Source organism: Marmota marmota, unplaced genomic scaffold, assembly GCF_001458135.2.
Source record: "Marmota marmota marmota unplaced genomic scaffold, marMar, whole genome shotgun sequence".
NCBI classification, from domain to species: Eukaryota; Metazoa; Chordata; class Mammalia; order Rodentia; family Sciuridae; genus Marmota; species Marmota marmota.
The window spans coordinates 30,330,963-30,344,824 of record NW_026000249.1 but is presented as its reverse complement, the minus strand read 5'-3'; the positions used below and the strand labels follow the sequence as shown (position 1 = coordinate 30,344,824).

Sequence of the window (13,862 nt, the reverse complement as noted above, 5' to 3'; positions counted from 1 at the left end):
CATTGCCACATTGCCTAACATGAGCTTTTTGCTCATATGCTGCTAGACTACCCATATCCAAACCGTAATATGCACTTAGTACATTCCAACCACAGTACCCATGGGACATGTCATTTGTTTTCAAATATAGAGAAACTTTGAAATGTCCTTATTTCAGATGAAGATCATTTTTAATTAAAATTCAAGTCAATTGTGAGTTATAAATTCAGAGGTTTTTTTTTTCCCCTTTAAAAGTCATTTTATTAAGAAAGCTGGACAAGCCACGAGGACACCAATTTTCTTGACTGAGATTAGTTCCTCTAGAAAAAGACCCTATGATAAAAATTCAAGTATAAGTAGTTTATTTGAGAAAGAAATACAAGAAAATACTCACAGTGAAGTAAGTCAGGAAAAAGAAGACCACCAATATATGTTATATTTTTATGATTGTCAGTTTTATTTATCGACTCAGCTACACTGTACTCCATACTCATTCTCTCAAACACTAAGTTTCACTGAAAGCATTTTGTAGATGTAATTAGTGTCTATAATCATATAATTTTAAGCAAAGTAAATTATCCTAGATAATCTGAGTGGGCCTGACTGAATCAACTGATTATCTTAAGTAGCTAGTGAGGTTTCCCTGAAGAAGAAATTTTACTTATGAATAGGAGCATTTATTCCTTCCTGTCCTCCTAGATGAGCTGACCCTCACATTTCAGACTTGCCAACCCCCACAATGGCATAGGCCAATTGCTTGCAATCAATCTCTTTATATATAATTGTCCCTCAGTAATTAGGAGACTTGATTCCAGGAACCCTCAATACATACCCAAATCCACCATGCTCAAGTCTCTTATATACTATTTCCATATAACTTTCACACATCCTCTCATATACTATTTTTCCTCTCATATTCTTGAACTGATCTCTAGATTACTTATGATACTTAATACAACATAAATGCTATGGACATGGTTGTTATACTGTATTGTTTCAGGAATCATGACAAGAAAAAGGTATGTACTTGTTCAATACAGACTCAATCTTTTTAAAAAAGTATTTGTATCTATGATTGGTTGAATAGGCAGATGAAAAAACCTATGGATACAGGACTGATTGTGTATATTTTACTAGTTTTGTTTTTCTGATGGAATTATGCCTGCTACAATTATCAAGCCATTTTCCACTATGGACAATAGGAACTTAATCCTCTTAGGTGTTCTGAGAGCCGGTGTAGTACACATGCCTCTGAACTATTCTGCCCTAGGGGTGATGGTGCTGAGATATTTATGCATCAACTCTCAGTGATATCAATCATTTTTTACAGCTGCTCCCAGGCATTCTTATTTCCCTGGCATTTCCATCCTGCCAGATGCATATAGGCAGAGAGACCTCTCAGGCCAAGAGTTACAGGTACCAGAAGTAAGAAGTTAAACTGCATGTAAGGAAATGGTAAATTTCAAGGAGATATGGGTGGCCCAGCAGCACTATCTTCTGTCTCTCTAAAGGGTGTAAAGTTTCAAGAAAGAAAATACAGGTAGAAAACTGTAAAGGTAATAAAGGAAAATGCCTCCATTTCTAAACAGAAATATGCCCCCATCCTGTCCCTGGGTATCCTGCAGGTGCCCATCGTCCCCATCTTTTCCATCACTGCACACACTGAAATTGTCCCAGGGGATGGGCACTAGCATCTGCATAGTTACCAGTGTCAAGAGAGAGTAAGAAGACAGGCATGGTGCTATATGCCTGTATTCCACACTACTCAGGAGGCAGCAGGATTTCAAGTTTGAGGCCAACCTGGGCAATTTAGCAAGACTTTCTCAAAATAAAATTTTAAAAGGGCTGGAGGATGTCTCAAATTACATCTATGTATACATATACATGTATATAGTCAGGGAATGTAACTCAGTGATAGAGTGCTTTCCTAGCATGTGTGGGACCCTGGATTCAACCCTCAGTACACACACACACACACACACACACACACAAAGAGAGAGAAAAAAAACAGCAAGAGAATCTGATGATGGAGGCTTTACAGGCCTTCATACTCAAGGAATGGTACAGTGCCCCTAATAAGGGAGAATGATGTAGCAGATCAATCACCAAGTGCCATTCTATCTATTACAGAAGTGACTAACCAAAATGACAAGTTTGGGTTTTTACTATATTTTTCAATCTTCCTCAGAAGGCTGTTTGGTATAGTAGTTAGAGCATGAGCTCTGGGGCCAGACTGCTTGGTTTCAGATTCCAGCTGGGCCACTGATATGCATTTCACCCTTGACCAAGCTGCTTAACGCTTCTGTGTCTCAATTTCTTCAGTTGTACAATGGTTGCTGTGAAGGCTAAATGAATTAATATATCCAGCTGCTTAGAGAATTTTGTTTATAAATGTGTTGTTAATAGAACTATTGTCGTCATCGTCATCATCATCATCATTATCATCATCACTGACTCATGGCCTGATGAAAGGTGGAGCTGGCTTGAGGTACCATGTTGGAAATGAAATTAATGAGTAGTAAACAAAATCACATTATTAGAGTGATTAAAAAATCATGAATACTGCAGTTCTCTAATTACGGGTTGTTAGCATGGAACATGCACTATCCTTTCTTGATATTTCAAAGTATGAGTTGATGATACAAATCAAGAAAGTGGCCCTCTCTCTCTCTCTCTCTCTCTCTCTCTTTGTGTGTGTGTGTGTGTGTATCTATATCTCATACTCTTGTGTTGGCAACGATGATGATAGGAAGGAAATATTCAACCCATGTACAATGAAGGTTCATAGACAGGTTCCCATTTTTAAGTTTTCCACCTGGGAGTGGTCTACAATGAACTGCCAAGTGCCAGAAATGACTTGGTAACAAAGAGTGAAATCTGGACTCATATGCTTAGGTTCAAATCCTAGTTCTGTTCTGTAATATCTAAGACCATGGGAGAATGGCTTAGTCTCTCTCTATACTTAAATCTCCCTGTCTGTCAAATAAAGATGCAAACAGTACCAACCTCAGGAGTTCCCTAAAACAAGAGTCAGTGAATTAGACACATAATTTACTGGGTCAAGTTCAGTCTGCCACCCATTTTTGCAAATAAAGTTGTATTGAAACACAGCCATACTCATTTATTTACACTTTGACCTTTTAAAATATTTATTTTTTAGTTGTAGTTGGACACAATACCTTTCTTTTTATTTATTTTTATGTGGTGCTGAGGACCAAATTCAGGGCCTCGTATGCACTAGGCATGCGCTCTACTGCTGAGCCACAACCCCAGGCCAACACTTTGACTTTTTGAGGTGAACAGTGAGACAGACATTTTGTGGTTCACAGAGCTGAAAATAACTTATTGTCCAGTCCTTTGCAGAAAAGTTTCACCAACTCTGACTTTTAGAAGTAAGATAATGCATAAAATTGTGCATCCTGGTTTCTGGCACATCACAAGTACTCAGTGAATACTAATGACTAGATTTCTCAATTATTAAAACTGTAAGAATAATTTACTAAGGCCTGAACACACAACTAATATCCATAAGCATATGGGTAAATGTGTATCTAATTGAATTTCTAAGATGCTGGAAAAGTTAGACTAATATCATGTAGTCCATTGTTTTCTGGTATTTTTGTATTTTCTTTATTCATTCACTAATTTGCTGTGTCCCAGTTGTGTTCTTATACCTAGTATTCTGATAGGGTAGTGGGCCATTAATCCATGGGCTTCTGCCTGAGCCTATGGACATTTCAGCATCCAAGGAGAATCAGGGCTGTTGAGGGCTGTGTCAAGGGATGCCCTGTGATCTTTGGATCCATGTCTGAGTCCAGCTGAGAGGAACTCTGCTTTTACATGACACTGTGTAAGAGAGAAGAGCATGCACATGTTTCCTTTAATATTCCAGAGAGAAAGTAGAAAACAAAACAAAGAGAAAGGATGATGGGCATTCCTCCTTGTCAGTATGTTGCATGCCATGGCTGCAACTCATATGCAGGATGAGGAATTAGGAGATGGTGCCCCAGCACCACTATTTATGATGCCTGTTACTTCTAGCAGGTAAAGCATAGGAGCTCAAGAAGAAGAGCACTTGCCAAGCAGATACTAAAGTGACATCCTAGAGGGGAAAACTCTAAGAACTATTAAGAAATTCATTTGCAACAACTGCATGGAGGTCCATAAATTGTTAAGTGAAATTTTGAAGAGGGCAGAGGCTCTTATTTTAAGACCCTATACCTTGAAACTGATGAAACTGGAGGTATGTTATTGAATTCATGTTCATATGCACAAGTTGGTGAGATGTAGTACAACTTCATTGTATACTCACTGACACAAACATACAGTGGGGTTCATTTTTCTTTACCCAAAGAAGCCTTGGTTCAAAAGAATTTAAAGGCCCTAATAAACCCTGAAAAGTCAGAAAATTTTGTCCAACCTCCTTGTTCCACAGATGGAAAAACTGAGACTCAGAGAAAGTAATATGCTAGGGTTCCCCAATTATAGTGGGAAAGCAGGACCAGACATAGGTTGAAAGCCTTGTTCTGAGATGACAGAGGAGCAGTACTGGAACTGGTCTAGGAATTGATCCAATGAAGTCTTCTGTCCTAAAGGGTTTGTCACAAGCAGGACTTCTCCTGACATTTGTAGGGCCCAGATGGAGAGTACAAATGAAATCCCACACACTATTTACCTGCATGTATAAATGGTGTAAATCAAGCTAGCTTGTCCATTAAAATATGCTTTATCCACCTGTTTTGACAACTATACTTTCATAAAAATCTGGAAATTCTGGCTCAAATTAGAATTCTCAGACTCCTTGACCCCATGGATTCTTCCCTTGTGTAGCAGGGTACAGTTTGAGGACAGCCAGAATGAAAATCTTTAAAACCAGCATTTGGGTCAGGAGTTTTTCTTGCTAGTTCTAAGCAAAATATTAGTGGCCAGTTGTATGGCAGAAATTCATAATCAGGACAAGTAGGAACCACACAAAGGATTTTCTAAACTGCCTACAAGGAGATACAGCCCTGTATTTTCTACCCTGTCTACGCAACACCCTTCCTTTCCAAATCCAGCTGAGCTCAATGGAAGCAGCAACTATTACAAAACATTTCAACTAATAGAGACTCAATCTGATAGGCAGGAGGTAATCTTAGGGAGCATCAATTTGCATGGATGTGGAGAATTTTGGAACCATATTGGGATAAATAATATGGGGTCCTGTAGACAGAATCCAATTAAGTTGAACCCCCAGTTGAGATTTCTCTAGCTGTCATCTCTACATAATAATCTCAATTCCAAGGCTCTTAAGGCCACCTGAGCCTCTTTAGTCTTGTTTCAGTTGTAGAAAGGAAACAGAAAAACCTCCATTTTATTTGTACTAGATGAACAGGCAAGTAGATTCTTTCTGCTGTATTTTATAGACCTTTGGCTGTTCCACAGAATGCTTCTTTTTGCAGTTTGGTAATTTCCCTTACTTACCGTTTAACAATACTCTCTATGCTTTTAGTAACAGTAGTAGTGAGACAATTAATCTTGCCAACATACCTTCCTTTTTCCTCATTCCATCATTATTTCCACCACTCCATCTTCCCGACTTCATTTACTGTGTTCTTGTGCCTTATTTCTGTATCTGAAGAGTGGCAGGATTCAATTTTCTTATCTTCTCAAAGTGCTTTTGCTTAAAATGGGAGACAATTACATTCAAAACAGAAGGAAATTATGGGTGTAAGTACTTTATACTTTCAACTGTATTATCTTCAGGAGTGTTCCTTTGGTTTGACCAAAGAACTAGGACATTCTGGACTTAAGATAGGTCAAGTATCTTCTAAGATGCTTTATCATGAAACTATCCAAAACCACTTCACACAACCTTAGAAATGGTTTGGGAATTGGAGAGGTTTCACTTTTAGGTGATATTAGTTAATAAGGAAAGAATGATGACAGAGTTATTTAAGAAATGTAGATAATGAAAACTGCATATACCAGTCTATCATGGTCTTATTCTATTTTGTAATTCATCAAAATCCACAGATATTTCTTGGAGACTCTCTAAGTACTTGATGCAGATCAATAGTATTTTGATTTCAAGGATAGCAACTAATCCATATAAAATTGGCAAACAGCTTGAAAGAAAAATCAATTTCTGGTGCTAAAGTGACCATATTTCTTAGTTGTTAGTTCTAAGGTATGTGTTTTTGCTTTGTTCACCCACTTACCAGTTATGAATTATGTTTAGAATGCCATCATTGTTTTTAAGGAATATTTACTGGGCTTGGATCACACTATCCTCATTATATAATTTGCCTTTAAAAAGAACTACCTAACATTCATAACCTCAGGGAGATTTTGGTATAGATTAAAGAAAAAATCAACTAAACCCAACTACCCAGAGGGAGGATACTGGGAAGATGGCAATCTGAACATATACTTTTTAAATCCTTGTTTCCTCCTTCCTACTCCAGTGAATTTCAAGTGAAAACCTGTGTGATTGTGTGTGTGTATGTGTGCGTGTGTCTGTCTGTCTGTCCATCCGTCCTTAGGGATGGAAAGGGTTGGGAAGGTAGTATAGAGGTGACCATGTTTCACTGAAGGAACTTGACAGGGATCCCATACATCTGGAAATCTTCAGGCTTTCCAGATCACCTTGTAGAAATCAGATTAAGAGGAGAAAGATACCTCCTGTAGTATGATTTCAATCACCAGAACAAAGAATATACTTTCTGTTATATTTTAAAATAAGGAACTGAGACTCTGAGGATCTGAGAGAGCAGCCAGAAAATTCTAGGGATTTTCTAAATATGTGAAGATGAACCCTTTCTACCTGTTCACTGTATACCTGACATCCTGACATACCCTACTGATCCCATGGATTCTTACCATCCTTGAAGGAGACTGCACCTATGAACTGGTAAAAAAAAAAAAAAAAAAAAGGAAAGCCATTCAAAGCTCAAACCTGGAAAACATTGAAATAGAGTACTCAGTATCAGTCAATTCTGTTGTTTTCTTAGCAGTTAAACATTCAATATTTCTTACTTCATTCTTCTGCAAAGCCACCACAGCCCGACAGGGTCCAATAACCTTGCCTGCAAAGGTTCTGAAAAAGATTCCTTAACTTGTTGGAGCAAATGGACAGATAATGCACAGGTCAATTAATGGAACTTATAGTTCAAAGGAGAGAAGTTTAGCATTAGAAGAAAACTTAAGAATTATCATACGTTTTCACACATACAGTGGCCCAGGAAGTATACTAATTACACATCATTTCTTAACAAACAAAAAAAAAATTCTTCAGTGCAACTAAACATTAAATTAGAAAATACTTCTAAAATGAGGAAGATGGAATGTCTAAGAAACAGTGGTGAATAATAAATTTAGGAACCTTTGCCTATGTACCTCCATGTCTTCTCCATTTTCTTTGCTTTATACTAGACTATCGTAATCTCGACTAAATGGCTTCAGTCACCTCCTGTTCTCTGTGTATTCATGAAACTTCCCTTCATTTTAGCCAGACTAATCTTTTCTTTTTTTAATATTTATTTTTTAGTTGTAGTTGCACACAATACTTTTATTTATATGTGGTGCTGAGGATCGAATCCAGGGCCTCGCACATCCTAGGCAAGCACTCTACCACTGAGCCACAACTCCAGCCCCATCAGACTCATCTTTTCAAAGGATACTTTGATCATGTCACTTATTCCACACTCCTAAAACCTCTTAGCAGTTTCTCATTGTTCTTAGGCTAAAAAGCAAAATCTTTAACATGCACAGTGAATATTTGGCCCAGTCTAACTCTGTATTACCTAACCAACTTTGTTGTATATGACTTTTACCTTTATTTTGTATTGCATGTCCTCTTACCATGGGAATTTTGCACTCTGAACTTGTTCCTACAGCTTTCTCACTTTTGTGCTTGGTTGAACTGTGGTTCATTTATTTTGATGGAAGACCCTAGAAAAAGATTGCTCTCTGAAAGAAAACTGTTGAGACTCAACTCAGAAGGGAAAGAATTAATCAGCTGTAAATATAATTCTTTTTTGTATTGTCTTATGTTTAGAGAAAAAGTATAAATTCCTGGATAGATCAGAAGTTGTCCAATAGAAGGAGGAAGCAAAGATGACAACATTGGATATTGTCTGCAAATTAGTGGCATGTCTCAGATAGTGATGCAGGAGAAGCATGTTGTTGAATCATCTAAAATCTTAAATGTACTCATTCACTCTCTAGAACTCCCTGAAACCACTCCACAGACTAAAAAATGGGATAGTTGATCCTGCATAGAAAATTGTCAAAACTTGGGGAAATTTATACTAGCTTAAAAGAGAGAAATTTAATGAATGTTAATGTTTTATGACTGTGGAACAAATTACCATGAATTCACTTGTTAAGAATAGCACATGTTGATTTTCTCAGAGTGTCTAGAGTTGACGAGCACATGTGTAACTCGGATACAACCTCTTCTCCAAAGTCACATGGTAGCAATCAAGGTGCTATCTAGGGCTGCTGGCTCATCTGAGCCTCAATTAGGGAAGGATCTACTTCTAAGCTCCAATGGTTGTTGGCAGCATTAAGTTACATTCAGGCTGTTGGAAATAGGCCTCAGTTTCTTGCTGGCTTTTGGCCAAAGATCACCCTCAGTTACTTCCTAGATGGCCCACTCCTTTGCCTGGTTCACACCATGTTGGCTATCTTCTTCAAAGCCAGTACAGGAAAGAGTCTTTCAGCATGTTACAATCTTATGTAAAATTATCATATACACATAATCATGTGTTACATAATGATTATGTAATTATCATATACACATAATCATGTGTTACATAATGACATTTTATTCAATGCTAGACCACATATATGATGGTATATACTAGATAGTCTAGGTACATAGTAGGTTGTACCATCTAAGTTTATGTAAATATACTCTATGATGTTTGCACGATGACAAAATTACCTAATGACATAGTTCTTATACTGTGTCCCCACCATTAAGTGATATATGACTAATGTCTCTTCACCTTTGCTATATTCTATTGCTTAGAAACAAAGCACATGTTCTGTTCACACTCATTGGATGAAATGACATGAAGTCAAGAATATCAGGACATAGAGATCATGCATGCTGCCCCAGGCTCTGTCCTACTACAATTGGGTATATATGTTTTTTTTTTTCCATCCCTAAGAAATAGATCATCTTGGAGCTGAGGCTGTGGCTCAGTGGTAGGGCACCCGCTATGCAAGTGTGAGGCACTGGGTTCGATCCTCAGCACCACATAAAAATAAATACAGATATTGTGTCCATCTACAACTAATAAAATGTAAAAAAAAGAAATAGATCATCTTGCATAATACTGCATGACTTTGACTATGACAGTAAATAAAGGTTTACGATGGTCCTTCAAAATGTCAAGATTGCCCTACAATACTGAAAAGGGATTTAGTAATTCCCAAAGATCATCAAGGTTCCTGTGGTAGTATCACCTCAATATAATTTATTTTAAAGAACTCAGTGTGATAACTTATGAAGGAAAAAAAGGTTTCATAAATTCTTGAAAACAAAAATTCAAAGATAAAAATTTGTCTAATCATGAGAAAGTGTTTCTTTGAGCAAGCCCAATAAGTACCTGGAAACTTGGAAATTCTAATCTTATAGAGAAGATAAATGCTATTAGGTATTAAGGTAAGCAGATCAAAGTGACCATAATAATATTGTTCCCAGGCCCATTAGCTATTATAATTTGGTTTCCCACATGTTTTCTATAAGGAATATAATGGTGCTGGCCAACAGGATGGAATCTCCTTGGCTATTGCACCATATGCGATCATTTCCGTTTCTATTCATGCATCAGACTTTGTGCCATTGCATAATGAGAATCAGTTTCCCTGAAATGTATCAATTATCAGGGCATTAACAAAAATGTACTTTTCATATGTTCATACCATATGTCTTCAAAGTTATGCCTAAGCTGATGTTTCATTTTAAAGATGAGAAAACTGAGAGGTTAACCAAATAGGTTAAATAACCAATGGCTAGGAAAAGGAAGAATCAGGCTTTCAGCGGAGGTATCTCTATTTACATATTTGTAGTGGTTCAATATAATTTAATTTGAAAGGTTTTCACTACCTGGGAAGTTCTCTCTGGCTCCTGCCCTAAGGGTAGTGCTTCAAGCATGGGAAAATAAAGATCTGGGTTCTAAAAGTAGAGCAGCAAAGTAGGACTTAAATGCAGTGGGCGGACAATTGGACTCAAGACAGAATCATGAGTTATTGAATTCAGACTTCTGATAATCTGTTTAGGAATGCAATTGGCTCTGCTGTCTGAAGGAAGCCTTAGCCTTCCAGTAATTGAATAAATGAACCCTAGCTGCAGGGAATTTGGGACGGGGAGCAGTGAGATTGTCAGGGGATCAAACCGGTAGAGATTCGCTCCTGGTCTTTAATTCGAATTAGTCTGTGGATTGGATGTTAATGTTGATTTCTTGGCTTGGAGAGATTTATATTGGTTATGTAGGAGAATGTCACTGTTTTAGTGGAATATATATTGAGGTATTTTGAGGTGATAGAACATTACAACAGAGGTGGCTGTCAAGTGTTCAGAAAAGACTAATAATGGGTGACAGGAGAGACAGAAGAACAGATAAAAATGTATGTCAGGAGGAGATAAATGAAATAAAATGTTAACAATTAGAATCATGTGTAAAAGAGATATAGAATTATTTATACATTTCTGTAAGTATCAATTGCTTCAAAACCAAATTTTACAAATAAACCTGATGTGGTGATACTGGGCACATTTTACAAATGAGAAAAAAGAATACTTAGAACAACCAGAGTACTTGCCCCATGTTACTGTTGGTAAGGGGTGGACATCAGCCAGATGTTTGAGAAGGTGAGGAGAGTAAGGCAGCAATTGGCCTGTTAAGTATGTTAGAATTTCCACTGTAGTCTAGTGTCACTATCTTGTTAAGTTCTTGTCCTTCAGGCTGCATAAAAATGAGCTCAATTCAAAGGAGGTGTCCACATAAATAGAAATCTTTCCATATAGCAGTGATGTGTCACACCTCTAGCCACTCTCTGCTATCATCCAAATCCAAACTATGGTGGAATGCAGAATGAAAAGTTGCAAAAACTAATGTTAGAAACTGTACATATGAAGAAAGCAGAAGCCCAAAAACCAAAAACAAGATGTTGAAGAAGAGAGGTATTCCTTGGTACGTAAAATTTAATGTCTTATGACAATTAACAAAGGCTACTTTTGTAAAAGCTCTTAAAGAAACAGTTTGGCTCTTTACCTATCTAATGAGGTTTTTCATTATTTCATTGGAAAAGGGTATCAGCAGAAAGAAAGGGAGCATGTGGTGAAGAAGGTAATAGAACTTTAAAATTGGGCAATTTATCACTTAGAAGGTAAGAGATTAGCATTTTGGGGGAAGGGGTAGCATTATAATGCAACAAATATCTTGCATATTCCCTTGGTTGCAAATACAAAGTATGTGGCAAAGAGAGTTGTAAAAAGTAATTTTTCTTTCCTAAAAATAAATTTTGGGGCTAAGGGTATAGCCTGGCCCTGAGTATGAGACTGAGCAATAAAAAAAGTAAAAATAACTTAGTTTTCCTTTTGATGAACACCCTCAAATCATCATCTTTAATGTTCTCGTAGAAGCCATTCAGTTAAAAGAGAAAAATAACATTATACAAAAAAAAATCACTGGCTTATTAGGTAAAAGATATATACTGGACTTTCATATTCTTGGATTCTAACTAATATATGTGTGACTTTTAAATAATCTAAGAGTCACATTAAGCCTAAAGAAATCATAACAGGGCTTGGGCTGTAGCTCAGTGGTAGAGCACTTGCCTTGCATGTGTGGGCACTGGGTTCAATCCTCAGCACTACATTAAAAATAAATAAATAATAAAGGTACTGTGTCCATCTACAACTAAAAAAAAATTAAAAAAAAGAAATCATAACCATTGTATCCTGTTTTATCAAGACTAAATTGTCCTTGTGGCCCTTGATTGGTGTCTGCTCCACTGAATTGACTTTACATTATTAACTGTATTTTGAAATATGAATCACCAGATACACAGGAAGACAGAAAGAAGCTAAATATCCTAGTAAAGAACTGTTTTCCAATGGCTTTGTGGTTTTGGTGGCTATTTTCCCTTATATCTTACTGATTATCTAAGCAATGTGAGAAGGAGACATTCAAGTTCCATGTATCTAACCTTAAGACCTAGGTATATCTCATTCCCCTGGCATGATCAAGTTCAGTAGTGGGAACAGTCTTATCTGTAGTGGCCATGTAACTTTGTGGTTAGATTTTCTTTATATGATAGTTCCAAAATTATCTCTGATGTTCCTGACATATCACCCCCCACATATATACATCCCTCCCCTCTAATAATGCTCAAGTCCAATTTCTTCTATTGTCAAATATAAAAGGACTCAATTACAGACTATCATGTCAGGACTTAGCACATATACTTGTTATACTATTTAATGCTTTTTAGTCACTCTTATAGTTTTATTGTTGTTTTGTTTTTTGTTGGGAGAGAGGGAAGGTTCTCTTTTGATTGTCTCTTAAAAACAGTATTTATTGTTCTCACTTCTGTAGCACATATACTAAAATAGAAATGATATAGAGAATATTAGTGTGTCCTCTGTGCAAGGATGACATGCAATTCCTGAAGCATTACATATTTTTTAAAACAGCATAGGAATTCCTTGCCTTCTACCATAACCACGTTCTCAAACTCAGCTTCAGATTAATTAAAAATATTGTTGTAATTTACCTGTCATAATTCTTGCTGAAACTCCAGAGCTTCCTCTCATTACTGCAAATTCCATTTTATAACAAATCAGTACAACTAAATGACATTTAGTAAAAGAATTTACTTTTGCAATAGTAAAAAAGCAAAAATACATCATCTTTCTTTTGCATTAACATGAAAATAACCCATCTGAGAATTATCAGAAGGTATTTAAGTTCAGTTGAAAAGTCTGACCTTGCAAGCTAGAATAACCTTTTTCCTTAATTTTTTTCTTAATTTTATATGTGAATGATTTTCAAGTTTTTCAAGTTTTGCCAAGAGTGATGTACAAGTTTACTATTCATTACTATTCTGCAATCTGTATACGGGGTAAAAATGTGAGTTCATAACCCACTGGAATCAAATGTATGAAATATGATATGTCAAGAGCTATGTAATGTTTTGAACGACTAATAATTTAAAAAAAATTAAAAATGTGGTACATATACACAATGGAATATTACTGAGCCATAAAGAAGAATGAAATAATGGCATTTTCCAGTAAATGGGTGGAACTGGAGAGTATTATGCTAAGTGAAATAAGCCAATCCCCCCAAAACAAGGCTGAATGTTTTCTTTGATATGCAGCTGCTGACTCACAATAGGTGAGGTGTGGCAGGGAGGAGGGGACGTTCATGGATTGGACATGGAGAAGTGGGGGGAAGGGAGAGGGGATGGGATTAGGAAAGACAGTAGAATGAATTGGTCATAGCTTCCCTATGTTCATATATGAATCCATGACCAATGTATAACCACAAAATGGGAAGTTATACTTCATGTATATATGATGTCAAAATACGTAATTCTACTATCATATATAACTAAAAAGAATAAATTTAAAAAGTAAAAATGCCCTTTATATAAAATCGCATAATATCTGCATATAATCTACACACATCCTCCTATATGCTTTAAATGACCTCTAGATTACTTATAATAAGTAACAAAATGTAAGTGCTATGTAAATACTTATTATACTGCATTGTTTAAGAATAATGACAAGAAAAAAAGTTTGTACACGTTCAGTCCAGACAATATTTAAAAAAATATTTTAATCCACTGTTGGTTGAAGATGTGGGTGTGGAGAACTGACT

The 13,862-nt window shown here is 36.4% G+C and overlaps 1 non-coding gene across 1 annotated transcript; it reads left to right on the top strand.

Annotated features, from left to right (window-relative positions):
- The first annotated feature begins 12,556 nt into the window (after positions 1-12,556).
- Positions 12,557-12,662, top strand: LOC125614170. The gene has a single exon (XR_007344813.1). It is a non-coding gene; the product is annotated as a U6 spliceosomal RNA (small nuclear RNA).
- Positions 12,663-13,862: the final 1,200 nt, after the last annotated feature.